A 15,891-nucleotide genomic window follows, 5' to 3' on the forward strand; every position below is an offset into this window, starting at 1 on the left:
AATTCCATATCTGATTTTCTCAAAGTTTAATTAGCTCTGTTTTGATTTTGTTTCTATGTATAAGTTTGGATAAATTTATGATGATGTTTAAAAAGGGTCACATGGTTAAATAATCCATTGTGAGTTGTAAGGAGTCCCAATAAAACCTAGTTGTTATTTCTCGAAAACATTTTTCCAATCTGAGTTTGATGGTGTTAATTTCTATTTATCTAGTTCTACACATCCTCTTTTTGGTCTTAATGCATGGATCATTTAGTACAGGTTTTGTTGAAAATTGTACAGTTAATCCAATGGAGCCTTACATGTCATATTGGCATTGTGTTGGGGTGTTTCCCTTTAATTTTTGCATTATGCCTAGTCATGTTGAGAGTATTATTTTGATCAAATGTTTTTCTCTCCGATTCATGGTAAGTGCACTATGTATGATGAGATTGTGAGAATGATGCATCTCTCCCTTCCTCTTGTCTGATGCTTGTATTGATGGATACCTATACAATGCCACATTATAGCTTGCATTCCCATTAAATGTGGGAGCATATGTAAAACCCTATATAGTGTTCAATAAAGTTATATGAATGATCAAGATTTATGAAGGAATGAAATGAAATATAGATATGAACATAAACATAGAGATACAATGAAAACAAAACTTCAATTCATTAATAACAAAGTACTAAAAATTGTTTACATGCAAAATGGAAATAAACTAGCTCATGAAATGGTAGCTTATCTATGAGAAGAGATGTGGCGGCTACATGTGTTGGGGCCTTTGTTTAAATTTTGAAAAGGTTTTGACCAATTTTGGCTGACCAAGGGACGAGAAGGAAATGAGTGGAAGCAAAGGTTGGTTGGCGGAACATGCAGTTTCGCAAGAGTTGTGGCAAGGTGGCAGTGGAAGGCAAAGGTAGCCAAGGGGGGTGGGAAGGTGTAGAAGTAGCCGATGGGAGGAACAAAAAAGAAAGAACTAGCAGTACAGGTAACAGAGAAGGATATAAAAGGAGAAGACCAGGAAAGAAGTGGGGTTACATTTAGCAAGGTTAAGGAGAGGAGAAACAGAGCTTTGAGAGGAGGTGAAAGGATCCCTAGTTGCGACAGATGGAGGGAAGGTTGCAGGAGCCTGGAAGACTTGGTCCTTGAAGTTGAGCCAAACCCGTGGAACTGAGTCGAGTATTTCATGTAGTTTTTTGTCGCAGAAGCAGAGTTATATTGTAGTGTTTGTTACTAAGATTAATATAAAGAACGGCTAAGATCAGTTGCAACTTGTGATGTATCTAGGCCCTGTGTATGATGAATATTTAAATTTTTGAATGTATTATCAATTGCATGTAATCGGTAGTCCTTAGTTTATCACAAGCATGATGTTATCTCTATGTTATATGTAATGTGTCCATACATGTGATCAAATGCATCCTAGTTAATACTTTCTAAACTCCATGCTGAACCCTTCTCCCTTTTGGTCGTAGTGCGCCTCGATTGAGACTCCTTTCCCTTTGGGGTAAGGTGAAAATGTTGGAGCTGTCCTAGACTAAAATAGATTATTGTTGGCCTAGTGTGCTTGAACCCAGGGTCTTCCCCTTGATGACTCTTTCAAGCCAACAAATGGTTCCATTGTCGGGACCTGAAGGTATGAGAACTGGTTCAGACTATGGTGTCAAGGATATTTAAGAGAGAGATCAGGGATTGGTGGAATCATAAAGTAGACCAATTTGTAGCGAAGCAGGCTACCTGTAGAAGTCAAACGATCTGCAAGGTAAGCAAGGAAATTTTATATGCTGATGGCACTAATGATCAGTATAAAGTTTTCTGGTGTAAGTTCCTAGAGGACCTGTACAATTGGTTGAGAAGGTTGAAGGGATAGACTCAACTAGGTGGATCGACAACAGCTTGCCACAGCTAAACTCCGTCAAATATCGCCCTGCTGCAACAGTTGGATAATGATTTGACTATAGCAGTCAATTTTTGGGTAAAGAATACGGTGGAAGGATATGTAGTTGAGTTTGCTGTTGAGAGTTGTCAATATTTCTCAAAGGCGGAAGTTGTGTTCGGCTCGATACTGAGAGGAGAGTTGATGAAGGAAGTACCGACATGGATTAAGATGTTTATGGTGGAAGAAGGACTGTTGCCTTCGCTTGCCCTGGGGATGGCAGCGTAAAACCCCAAGACTAGGGGAAGAATGTAGAGGGGGGAATGCTACTGGTTGAAGGATAGAGATGCTGCTAAAGGGATGGATGTCAAAGAACAGAAGAAAGCAAGAGATGTCAAGGTGCAAAGAAGGGCACTTCTAGTGGAAAAGTGGCAGGCAAGAGTGATTCAGACTCTGGGGAAGAAAAGGATGGGGCCCCACCAAGTAGGAGTGGTGAAGGGAAAACCCCGAGTTGAAGATGAAGGAGAAGAAGGTGCTGGGCAAAGCAAGAGTTGTGAAGGAAGATGTGGGAGTCAAGGAAATGAGGACAGACCTTCCCTGTAGGTTGTGGAAGATGGAATGCAAGTACATGTTGCACTAGGGGAATCGTAAGACAAGAGGCCGCATGGGCATGAAGAAGGAAGCAAAGAGGATATGGGTGACAAGATGATGAGATTATTTATTAAAGAAGGAGAATTTGTTAGGAGTTAGCAACAATACCCCCGAGACATAGGTAGTGTTTCCCTTGATCTTCCCCTGGTACTTTATCACAATCTAGAGGAATTCATTATTAGCTTAGCCAAGGTAGTGCGGGTATATAGTGTGTGGGAGAAATACTGAATCAAGTTCAACATCAAGAGTAGCACAGGAAAGAGTAGTATTAGTAATTTAGGATTACATGGATCCCAGCATCTGGGGAGAAAAGGGTTCGTGCTGATAGCTCCTACCCAAATCAGTATGGTGGGATCTTTTACCAGGTATCCCGAATTTGCAAGGAGAGGAAATGAGGATATGGAGAAGCACTAGTATCTCTGAGACGCTATTTAGACAACCCATTAGACTCTAGATAATGTAAGAGTAGAAGAATTCCAAACCACTCTGAGCGAAAGGGCTCTGCACTAGTTTATAAAGTGGGTGGAGCAGAATCAGAACCCCACAATAGATGATATTAATAGAGTATTTGTGTAGGAATTCAAGGTACCACAGACGAATCAACAAGGGCTATCAAAACTGTGGGAAATTAAGTAGAGGGAAGGGGAGACAGCTTGGGAGCTCATGCAAAGGTTTAAGGATGCCATTGCCAAGTTGAGTTACACTCTCGACCCAAACCACCAGCAAGACTGGTTCATTAAGGCACTCTTGCCTTTGATCAAAATGCCACTAACACAACATAAAATAGGAACCCTCCATGATGCATTGGAACAAGAATCATGCATAGAAACTATGGTAGGATACCCACATTAATACAGGGGAGGGATGAGCCTACAAGATCCATTGATTTTAGGCCTACAGAACTAGATTGTGACCTTGATAGAGAAATTGAAATATCTTAAGCCATTGCATCTAGCCAGACCCAACGTTTGGTGCACCCACTGCATGGTGGAGGGGAACATCGTGAAGGAATGCCCAAGTTTGTGGGGGATTAATCATCCAAGTCGGGTTGCGGGGTCATTATTAGCACCACCAACCGTAGGAGCTACGGAGGTAGGGGCGCAAGGGGCCTTCCCAGGGAGGAATAATCAAGATTTTTGTGAGATCTGTAGGGCATATGGACACTTGCCACAGATGTGCCCTATTTTTCAAAAGTACTCTAACGTCCCCAATAGCAACTACTGTGAGTTTTGCGCATCAATGACACATCACACCAATCAGTGTCGAGCGTTGGACACTCTAGCAGAAAGGCTGGACAGATCCACATTCAACATTTAATGACTCAAATTGGGGAGGAGGAGGAGGAAATCGTCGAGGAGGAAGAACGGGACGAAGAGGGCTCGTGATGTGTTACAACTGTGACCAGGAAAGGCATGTTGCTAGAGAATGTTCGTTGCCGAGGAGACCATGGTGCTATCAATGCAGGATTAATACCCACACAAAGGAGGATCATCTAGAACTCATTGCGAAGTGGGAAGAAAGGACCAGACATAGAGGGTCCAACTTGGTGAATGTTGAACCTCGGATCGATGACAACCTCCCCACAACCAATATTACTATAGTCACCTGATGAGGGAAGAAGACAGGGGAGGACTGCTAGATAGAAGACCCCCCTTAATCCTTAAAGTGGTGTATCCACAGAAGGGGTATCAGTCTGAACTCCAAAAGTAGTACTATCAGGAAGCAACTAAGATGCTCAAGGGGATGACTGTGGAGAAAGATAATAAAAGACCATGAGATCACATGCTTGATCACACCCAGCCAATTAGGGAATGGTTTAAACTGTTCTTGAAAATTTTTGAGGATGAAGGCATGCTGAAGGAGTTGAGAAAAATTCTAAAGGCTATGGTATCCATGGAAGAAGAGGAAGTGGAAAAACCACGTGCAACGTTACTAGAGAAGGCTTCCAGAAGAGTGAAACGGAACAAGAGAAGAAGCAGCAAGGAGTTCTGAATCAATGCGCAAGTGGCAAGATTCCAGATAAGGGATGCCATTCTAGACTTAGGGTCAGATGTAAACATCCTACCTAGGAAAACTTGGGAGGCAATGGGGAAGCCTCAACTAAAATACTCTCCAATTCAACTAAGAGTGGAAAATCAATACTGCACACTACCAATTGGGAGATTGGAGAATGTATAGGTTGATGTGGTAGGGGTGAAGACACGCACTCAATTCGAGGTGATTGGCATTATGGAGGTTAAGGACCCATACCTGGCACTCTTGGGGATTGATTGGGCATATGAGAACTACGTTGTTATAAACCTAAAGAAGGAACTGATGATTTTTGAAGCAGACAGGCTAAGGATGATCCAACTGTTAGACCCCTACCAAGGACCTAGGTTTACAGAACCAGTAGATGACAGGGATGAGCTAGGAGGGTTAGACCAACTATACACGCTCACAACAGGGAAGAGGGAGGACTACATCAACCCCACAGTTGGAGGATCAGTAAGCTAGTGAATTATCCAAAGCTCGGAAACCAGTTCAGAAGCTCAATGGGATGCATGGTAGCATGGGGGATATGAATTGACCAATAGATGATGTGCGATGATAAGCTGAGTAAACCGGGGAGAAGTGGAGATAGCTGGCTATCTGAGTTATCATGGCCTTGAACCAGTGGACACCTTCTTAGACAGAGTAGACCAAGAAATGACAGAGGATCAAAGGATCTCCTTTCTAAAGTATCAGCCTCATGGCAACTCCGGCAAGATGGTGGAAAACGCATTTCAATACACTAAGAGACTGGGTGAGCATCAAACAAGCGATGACGGAAATATTTGGATAGGATGAAGATCAACCATAGTATAAGGAAAGATACAAGGGGGATTCAAGTCCCGAGAAGCACATCAAGGATTGGATAATGAATTGGAAAATCAAATGCCGAAGGATTGATGGGAACATGCATTTATACATACCCTCGGAACTGTCCCCTGAGCTTGGTATGTCCAAGAGGAGCTCCGTCGACAAACAACAGATTGGGATACCATGGAGGTACAGTTTGTTAGAAACTTCTCATTCATAGGTGATGAGGCACAAATGACAGAGGCACTCCAGGAAATAAAAGGGGTTTTGTTCACACTAGAGCCGTTGGTTGAGGGAGGGCTCGATGAAAATTTACTGCAGTATCTGTATGAAATATAGTCGCTAGGATATGCAGCCTGTGACAGGGTAGATGCAGGATCAGATGACGATAGGTTGGAGGGACTGAGACACCTAACCTTTGGGGAAACAGAAGGGGAGGGGGACATTTGGGAGAGCCCCCTAATGGAAGGTGCCCACCTTCTACAGATGAAGTTGAGAAATCAAAATGTCGGGTCAGAAGATAAGCCCAAGATAGCATCGGTGGGAGACTACTGGGACGGGCAAGCCACCAAAGAAATTTTTGACCTATTGCACGAATATTAGGACCTATTCCCAACTTTAGTGGTAGAACTGAAGGGAATAAAAGGAAACATTAGGGAAATGAAAATTATTTTGAGACTGGATTCCCAACCAGTAAAACATAGGCCATACAGATTGAACCTGAAGGTGAAAGAGAAAGTTAAGAAGGAAATTAACAAAATGTTGGAGGCAAGAATCATTTTTTTGGTCGATGAAGCTAAATGGATAAGATCAATAGTTATTCAGAATAAGAATGATGCAACCGAAATTAGAGTATGTGTCAACTATAGAATCCTGAACAATGCATGTGTGCATGACCCGTTTCTCACACCCTTTAGTGATGAGGTCCTAGACAATGTTGTGGGGAACAAAGCATATCCATTCACAGATGGATTTTTAGGTGACCACAAAGTCAGAATAGCTGAATAATATAAAAGGAAAACAACATTCACTAGGAGTGGGGGTCATATGCATACAATGTGATGCCATTCAGACTAAAGAATGCACCAGCAGTCTTCTCAAGGATCATCATAGCTACATTTTGAGATTATATTCATAAGTTTATAGAAGTATACATGATGACTGGAAGGTATACAGTCTGTTGAAAAAACACACTAGCCTATTAAGAACAATGTTTGAAAGGTGCAAACAATTATAGATTTCTTTAAATTGCAAGAAATGCACCTTCGCAGTTCCCTTTGGAAATCTACTAGGCCATATCATCTGCAAAGATGGAGTATGTGTAGACCCTGAAAAGGTTGCGGAAATTATCCACGTGGAACCACTGTGCAACGTAAAAAAAATAAGAGAAACTCTAGATCATACGGGGTACTACAGGCGATTAATTAGGAATTATGCATCCATCACAGCTCCGATGGAAAAATTACTAAAGAAAACAGAAGAGTTCATTTGGACTGTGGATTGCCAGACAACTCTGAATAACTTAAAGGAAAGATTGGTAAGCATCCCTATATTGGTGTACCCTAATTGGAACAAAATGTTCCATGTGCACATCAATGCATCAAGAATAGCACTGAGAGTGGTCTTAGCACAACCTGGGGAGAAAAACATGGACCATCCAGTGTACTATTCTAGCAGAAAGCTGTCTACTGTGAAATAAACTATACAAGAACTGAAAGAGAAGCCCTGGAAATGGTTTAATCTCTCCAAAATTTTAGGCACTATTTATTGGGCACGCCATTCAAATTCTTTACAAACCATTCTGTGCTCAACTATTTAGTAAAAAAGCGAGTACTAGAGGGGAGAATATGCCGATGGCTATTACTGTTCCAGGAATTTACGTTTGGGTTAGTGGTAAATCCCAACAGACTCAATGTGGGACTAGACCACCTGTCACGACTGGAAATATAGGAGAATGAAGGAGCGGTGGATGATCGATTTCTCGATGCCAATTTATTTAGATTAGAGGCAATCCCAAACCACCTAAAATAGATCACCTCATTTTTAATAGTCGGTCACTACCCAACAGGATACATGGTAACATAGAGATGACACTTGGTAGTTAAGGCAACAGATTACCAGCTGATTGCAGGACACATTTACAAGATGGGCTTAGATCAAATACTGAGGCATTGTGTCCTTCAGCATGAAAGGAATTATGTTTTATGGGAGTGCCATGCAGGGGTCTCAGGAGGTCATGTAGGAGGTAAGGCCACTGTAAAAAAGATACTCCACATAAGACTATGGTGGCCGACTATCCATAGAGATTCTAAAGAATTTTACATGACATGCAATGTTTTTCAAAGGGTCAGGAAGCCTTCGCGACATGATGAGCTACCTCTACATCTGGTCCACACAGTGCAAATCTTTGATAAATGGGTGGTAGACTTCATTGGACCCATTTCTCCACCGGCGAGGCATTCACGAGCAAGGTACATCATAACAACAACATAATACCTCACAAGGTGGGTAGAAGTGGCACCCATAAAGGAATGCACAACATAAAAACTAGTAAGGTTCATATTTGAGAACATCATTTCACGGTTCAGATGCCTAAGGAGCCTCACAAGCGAACAAGGCATGCATTTCCTGAATGAGACCATTGAGTCTTTGTTAAAGACCTTCATGGTTCAACACAACATGAGAAGCCCATACCACCCACAAGACAACAGTGAAGTAGAAGAATTTAACAAGATACTAGAGAAAGGGCTAACAAAAGTCGTATCTGCCAATAGGGACGACTGGGATGAAAGAATACCCGCGACTCTATGGGCATACAAGACAATAGTAAAGATACTCCATAAGAAAACTCCATTTTAACCTGTATATGGAAGAGAAGCGGTGGTACTAGCATAACTTATACTCCCTAGCATGTTCATCTCAGAGGCATCGGGAATGACAAACAACATTACCTTACAAGACAGACTAAACCAACTAAGGGAACTTGACAAAATCCAGTTTTTAGTAGAGGTCCATCAATTAGTGGAGCAATGAAGACAAAAAGCTTGGCATGATAGGCATATCAGGAGGAAGTCATTTGAAGTCAGGGAACGAGTGCTCCATTATGACATCAAGTTCCAAAAGTTCCCAGGGAAATTACAGATGCACTAGTTGGGTCCATTTATAGTAACAAAAATCAAAGATTCGGGCCCGGTAAGGCTTGTGCAAATGGATGGAGTCTTATGGCATGGATGGGTGAATGGCGCACACCTGAAGCCCTTCCACAACTCATAAAAAAAAATAAAAAAATAGAAGGGCGGCGGAATAATAAAGTTGTGGCAAAGTTTTCAGATATTGCAACCCATTTGTTGTTGGCGGGGAAGTAGCATCAGTGGACACACATGCAGTCCCAATCAGTAGAGTTAGTGGGGGAGTAGTGTCAGTGCATACATATGTAATCCTAGTTAGTAGAGTCAGTGGCCACACATGTAATCCTAATCAACAAAATACACATAGGAATGCACGTTTTCCAACATTTATGACCACACAGATACCTATCTTGTCCATCGTACCAGTAGTCATTTCCTAATTAAGAAACTAAATAAGCAACTGTCAAAGTAGGAGCCAAGAGATATTTTCCCATTAAGCATAAAGTTAGTTAATAAATAAACCCATCACGGCAAAATAAATACGCCATGCATCCCACTCTGTACTTTCTAGTCCATGTCATGGTTGTCATATCCAAGTCGACTGACGGCGACAAGGTCTAACTAAAATGCATGGGAAAATTGATGGAGCAATTAGTTATTAAGGCCTCGCCAGTCAAGTAACGTCATGCCAGGGTAGGCTACTTAAGTCACAGAATAATGAAGGGAATTCCAGAATTCCAATTGCAGACAACAGAAGAGTTACAGGTTCGCTCTGAAGAATAGGTGTAGAGAGAAAGTAGGAAGCCTCCAGTGAAATTAGTTTATCACAGGAGAAAGGAGAAGGTTAAAGGATTCATATCAGTTCCACAAGACACATTAGACGCATGAATTGAAATAGTCGATAATCTATATGGAAAGTATGCAAAGTAAAATTTGTTAGACAATGACTTCACAGACTGTTTCCAGTTCTCGACCATGAAAATAGAAGTTTACGCAGAGGATTTCGAAAAGGAGGATGGTACCAAGTCCTCAAGGGTCAGTGAAGAATTTAAGGGAATACAGAGATCGACATTACTCCATTTTAGGAGTCTACCTGTGTTCGGCACTCAATTTTCCACGATGCAGTGTACCAAGCTGTTAGTGATCAAGATGCATGGAGGATCACTATGGCTGGATAAGGAGTACCCCATCCACATGGAAGATATCAGTTGGCTCATGGGGCTAGTTGAGGGTGGAAATGCAATTAGCACCGCGTTCTAGATAGGGGCTAAGTGGGGCAAGAAGCAGAGTGAAGGCAACATTTATGCCAGATATGGGACCGAGAGGGGTGGGAGAGGAGAGAAGCTAGATAAGATTAACAAGGACGACATTAGATTTTCCTGTTACCTCATTGCAGGCAAAACAATGCGACACTTCACAAAGAACAAATGCACCTTAGATGTAATCTCAGTAGTGGAACATTTTTGCTGAGGGGAAGTTCTCAACTGGTCAACCTTTGTTCTCAATGAGTTGTTTGAAGCATGTGAAGACATGTACAGAAGGGGTGTTGGGTTCATGTTTGGATATTTGTTGATGTCACTGGCGATGTGGAAATGGAGGCCACTGAAGGAGAGGGAAATGGCACCCATCCTCGAAGGCCAACCAATTTCACTCCAATATGATCCATGGAAGGCATCAGGAGACCCCAGCATGAAAGAGATCAACGAAATAGCCTTCAGAGACTGGTACGAGCAAATGTTGGCCACCATAAGGTCAACAGAGAGGATACCCAAGGCTCTGTTGGATAAATTCTCAAAAGAACTTTGGTTTGGTGCCTCCCACATGCATATGTACCTAAGACCAAGGTGTGTCCACCCTCAAACATTTAAGATGAGACTGCAGAGGTTTGTCCTAACTGAGGAAGCGCTACACAGAGAAGTGGGGTCATGGTTGGGAGTGGCCTGTGAGATAACAAAAGGCAAGCACAAGTACCTCTTTGGAGCGCTGAACTTGTAGGGGCAAGGGGAAGATGGGGCAGAGAGCAGTAGGAAGCAGCCAACCAAGGAGGAAATTGAGTCGATGGTGCTCCAAATGGAGGAAAGGATGTTCGAACTCCGACAGACAATTGCTAGCTTCGGGTCAGGTGAGAGCAACTACCCTACCCAATTTCAGGGTTCCACCATGTTTTCTCCTGTAATAATGACATCGCTAGCCATGAAGCTCCCAATAGGAGTAGCTCAAGCCCCCTCCTAGCCCATAGTCCCCAAGCCCAATAAAAATCAAGTTGCCCACACCCCAACTATCAAAAAGCCGAAATTTATTCCACAAGTTCCGATCGTCAAATTTACTGTGGAGGTTGAGCAATCAATCCCCGCAACCACCATAATTGAAGAGACCCTCACCACCACCTCCACTGCATTGTATTAGTTGTGGGAGTCATCCTTGTACACTGCCTCAACCTCAGTGACCTTATCTGAGACCCTTCAACCTGGCTAGCGAAGGACGACTTCTAAAGCAGAAGTTCAGTCAGCCAAACGAGCAGAGGGCACCACTCCTACCACTGAGATGCAACCAACAGAACTCACATCCCCGATGCTTGGGTTGGACCTAGTAGAAGGGGGCAACCTAGATGCTAATCAGCAGGGGGAAAGGGTTGAGCCATACTTGCCACCTTTCCTGATAAGTCTCACAGTTCGCCCGATTCCCAGCATCATTCCACCCACTCCACAGTTCACCTACAATCACAGCAAGCCCATTCGCCTACCTCCCATTTCAACAAATACATTGCCATTGGCCTACCCCTACAACAACAATTCCTAGATCCTAGCAAAATGCAGGTTGATACACTCTAGCACTAGTCGTCAGCGCAATTGTTTTCATTTATCCAGCAAGCAGTGCACAGGGTCAAAAGGATCCATGAGGACCTAGCCCTGGAACATGAACAACAAACATGGCAATTGCAGGCAGTGACAGAAGAGTGTGATCACCTACAGCAAGCAAACACGGGATTACAAGCCCAGGTCGACCAAGTCACACAATGGTTTAGATCACTATGGCTAACCATCATTAAGGTGATACTGAAGCACCAATAGACACGGCTACCTGCATGCTAGTTAGCTACTGCGACCACATCTAGGCGACATACTCACGCCTGGTAGCAACCAATGCTGAGATGAAGAGGAAATTGGAGATGGTGAGATCTGCATTATCGGATCCAGTGGCAATTTACGTAAGGGCGGTCGAGGGAAAGGTTAGGGAACTGGAAGCAAGGAAGCAAGCTTTATCTGACACCATCACTGACAGATATGCTATGATGAATAAGGTCCATGACTGGTCTAGCATTCTAGCACTGAAGAACCACTTGTTTTACCCCCTTAGAGAACAAATATAGACCTTGTTTTCTAGCACGAAAGATTGTACAGAACTTTCCCAACTGCAACAGATCAATGATCAAATTGACACCCTTTAGGCTCAGGTTGATAGTATTGAGGAGGAGTCTGTGAGGATGAAAAATATAATCAGGGATCTATAGCCAGCGGTTTCAATGCAGGTGTTACTTTTGAAAGAGGTGTGTGACTCTAGTGGGCAGCAATGGAGTGACCTCAAAATCTAGCGGCCAACTGAACTGACAACGCACTCAGCCAAGGTGTCTACTCAGGTCGTCGATGCGATTCTCGGACAATGGGACACATCCATTCAAAATTACACAATGTTTAGGCAGTAGACCAGGGCCTCTGTCCAAGAGTTGGAGTCTTCTTTTAGAACGAGGGAACCTCAAGGGTGAGAAGGTGCAACAGAAACAGATGCCACTGAGTAAGAAATGATCGAAGTAGAAGAAGCACCCATACAACACACATCAGAACCAACGTAGGTAATAATGTAGCCACTAACCGCAAGATCAGCAGGACTGACAGAGGTTGAAATGACTTGACTCAAGGAAGATTCAAGGAATTGTGGTCATGGCCTATTGGGGCCTTCGTTTAAATTTTGAAAAGGTTTTGACCGATTTTGGCTGACCAAGGGATGAGAAGGAAATGGGTGGCAGCAATAGTTAGTTGGCAGAACAAGCAGTTAAGAAAGAGTTCCAGCAAGGTGGTGGCGGAAGGCAAATGTAGTTGGGGGGGTGGGAAGGTGCAGAAGCAGCTAAGGGGAGGAACAGGTGAGAAAGAACTGGCAGTCTAGGTAACAGAGAAGGATATAAAAGGAGAAGACTAGGAAAGAAGCAGGGTTAGATTTAGCAAGGTTAAGGAGAGGAGCAGCAGAGCTGTGAGAGGAGGTGAAAGGATTCCCAGTTGTGGTAGATGGAGGGAAGGTTGCAGGAGCCTAGAAGACTTGGTCCTTGAAGCTAAGCCAAACCCGTGGAACTGAGCTGGGTATTTCATGTAGTTGTTTGCAGCGGAAGCCGAGTTATATTGTAATGTTTTTTATTAAGATTAATATAAAGAATAGCTAAGTTCTGTTGCGACTTGTGATGTATCTAGGCCCTGTGTATGATGAATATTTAAAATTTTGAATGTCTTATCAATTGCATGTAATTGGTAGTCCTTAGGTTATCATGAGTATGTTGTTATCTTTGTGTTATATGTAATGTGTCCATACATGTGATCGAATGCAACTTGGTTAATACTTTCTTGACTCCATGTTGAACCCATCTCCCTTTGGGTCGTGACACGCCTTGGGTGAGACTCCTTGCCCTTTGGGGTAAGGTGAAAATGCTGGTGTTGTCTTAGACTACAACGGACTATTGTTGGCCTCCTATGCCTGAACCTAGGGTCTTCCCCCTTATGACTCTTTCGAGCCAACAACATGTCTTATTAATTATGTTACAATGAGGCTTGAAGGCTTATTTATTAGTGAGAAACAATGGAAAACCCTAAACATCCAAAAACCTAACGTTAGGAGATGAAGCACCAAAAGCCTGTGGGCCTCATTGGGGTAAATTGGTACATCAACTTTCTAGGGTGATAACTTTGGCATAGAATTTTTTTTGATGTGTACAATACCTCATTATAAATATCTATCTAAGGAATAACATCATTTAGGGCCTCAAAATGACTCCAAAAGTTTAGGATCTGAAAAAATACCAAAAATAGTAAATTGTGCTATAGTTAAGGAAACTCAAAGAAACAATGGTGGGGTCCAAGTGGAATAGTTTGGTGGCCACCAATATCCACCTTGATAAATCCTCCCTCCTTAGGAATCAATGATCTCCATTTCATTGAGTGCCTCTATGAGATGGGGAAACTTCTACTAAACTTAGTCCCTAGTGAGCCACTTGACTTGGTGTAGGAGTTGACCAACTTTGACAACCCGATAGAGTTGGAGTTTTTGCAGGCGAGTGTTCTTGACCTACATTTCCGTGATCCGATCAGTTGTGGACTTTTCCATGAAATTTTGGTTTAATTTTGTTGGTGTGAGATATTTTGCAATTTATGATGTGCCTAGTAATGGTGGAAAGTATGGCCGAAGGCAGTCCACATTGAACACTAGGTGCAAGCTAAGGAATGGGGGAATTCTGAGCTAAAAAGCATTGTCTTCCACAACCTTGGTGATGGTTTAAGGACCATATATGAGATTCCAATGGGCTCTAGTAAGGCGTTCTTTCTACAAATGAAACCAAATTTTATCGCCTATTTGAAACTTGTGTGACACCCGATGTTGATCATGACGTTGCTTGTACTTGGCATTGGACTTCTATAAGATACCATGAACTTGCTAGCAGATGTGTTGGATGTGCTTTATAAACCTAGTTTCTTAATCAACCTTGTGCATATGTGTATTCTATCTGTCTAGTTGCATGAGGCATGATGACATCAATCAAACACAATGGTTGGAATCCTAGACCAACTTGAAAGGGAGTGCAACTAGTTGAGCAATGGAGAACTATGTTAGTGAAAGGAGGACGTGAGGGAGCAATAATACATAAGAACCATTGGATCAATCAGGTGAAATGCAAATGAATGGTGGATATTGGATCACAAGAGGTTACGTAGATAGATGGGTGAACAGGGTTAATGAACAGGATCAACGACTGAGGTCTTATCATGAAGGCTTAAGCAACTAGATGGATGAACATGATGAATGCACACGATGAATGATGGAGATCATATTGTGTGGGTTAAGTCAAGGGATGTACGGACAAGGCTAACAAAGGAGATGAATGGCCGAGATCTAATTGTGGGGGTGAAATCAAGAGATAGACGGATGAGGCTAATAGGAGCGATGGATGGCTGAGATCTTATAGTGTGGGTGAAGTCAAGAGATGGATGGTGGAGATCATATCACAGGGAAAAGAAACATGTGAAAATGAGGGAGTGGGTTTCTAAGGCAGTAAGTAGTTTCTTGTGTGCCCTTCAGACTGTAAGCAGTTTTTGGAAATTTCACGCGATTAGCCTTAATGCATGACACGTAGCATGATAAAACCACTTTTCCCGTGTGCTCTCGAGTAGGTAACATTCATGCACTAATCTGCACGAGATTTCATGATATCCATTGGATTAGGTGTGGTTGATCAATGGTGGAGATCAACCAAGCTAGTTTGCGATCGGGTGAAGTGACATCCATCAGATCAGGCAAGGAAGATTGACGGTGGGGGTTTAAAGCAACTAAAGGTGTGGAGGTGATGTGATGGCCATCGGATCAAGCGATGCAGATCGACAGTGGGGACTTAAAGTTCATAAACTGAGTGGTGGACTCCATGCTAGGAAGCAGTTGGAGAAAATACTGAATCAGACGGTGATTGTGATGGTTTGCTGGTGATCGGATGGTTATGAAGCGATGCATGAGGAATGTGCTAGAGGTGGTTTCAAATTAAAATGATATAGAGAACCAGTGTGGGTGAACAAACAAATTCTTTAAACATCACACTCCATAGCCCATGTGAGAACCAGAGACCTATGTTTTGGGGCTGCTGAAGGGTCTCTGCCTCCAGTCATGGTCCCAGAGGGAGGAGATGAGATTGAGACACCTGCGCACAACCTGATAGTAATATTTTCCTCTAAATAACCTATGAATTAAAAAAAACACAAATGGAAGTAAACTTAAAGCCAATGCAGCTACTGAAGTAAATGAGCAGAAATAGGAAGATATTCAAACAAATGAATAGAACCTGAAAACCACTTGGGCAAATGAATCAACAAACCATGAAACTACTTAAGCAAATAAACAGAACAAAACTCTTATGATAGAAGATATGTACAATGAAGAGGAGCTTTGGCTGCTTGGGTCAGGCCCTAACCCAAGAGCTTCAACCCTCGGAGTTAACTCAAAGCTGGCTTAAACAAAACTCATTCTTATTAGAAAAACCATGGATTATAGAGCAAACTGTCACAAGTCTTTGCAGCTCAAAAATAAAAAAGACTTTTACAATAGAAGTCCCCATCCTACCGAGGTCCTAAGCCTCTCTAATCATACATTTGAAGTCTCTAA

Source organism: Pinus tabuliformis, chromosome 7 (genome assembly GCF_031772625.1).
Source record: "Pinus tabuliformis cultivar Carrire ecotype Pingquan chromosome 7, CPIR1, whole genome shotgun sequence".
NCBI classification, from domain to species: domain Eukaryota; kingdom Viridiplantae; phylum Streptophyta; class Pinopsida; order Pinales; family Pinaceae; genus Pinus; species Pinus tabuliformis.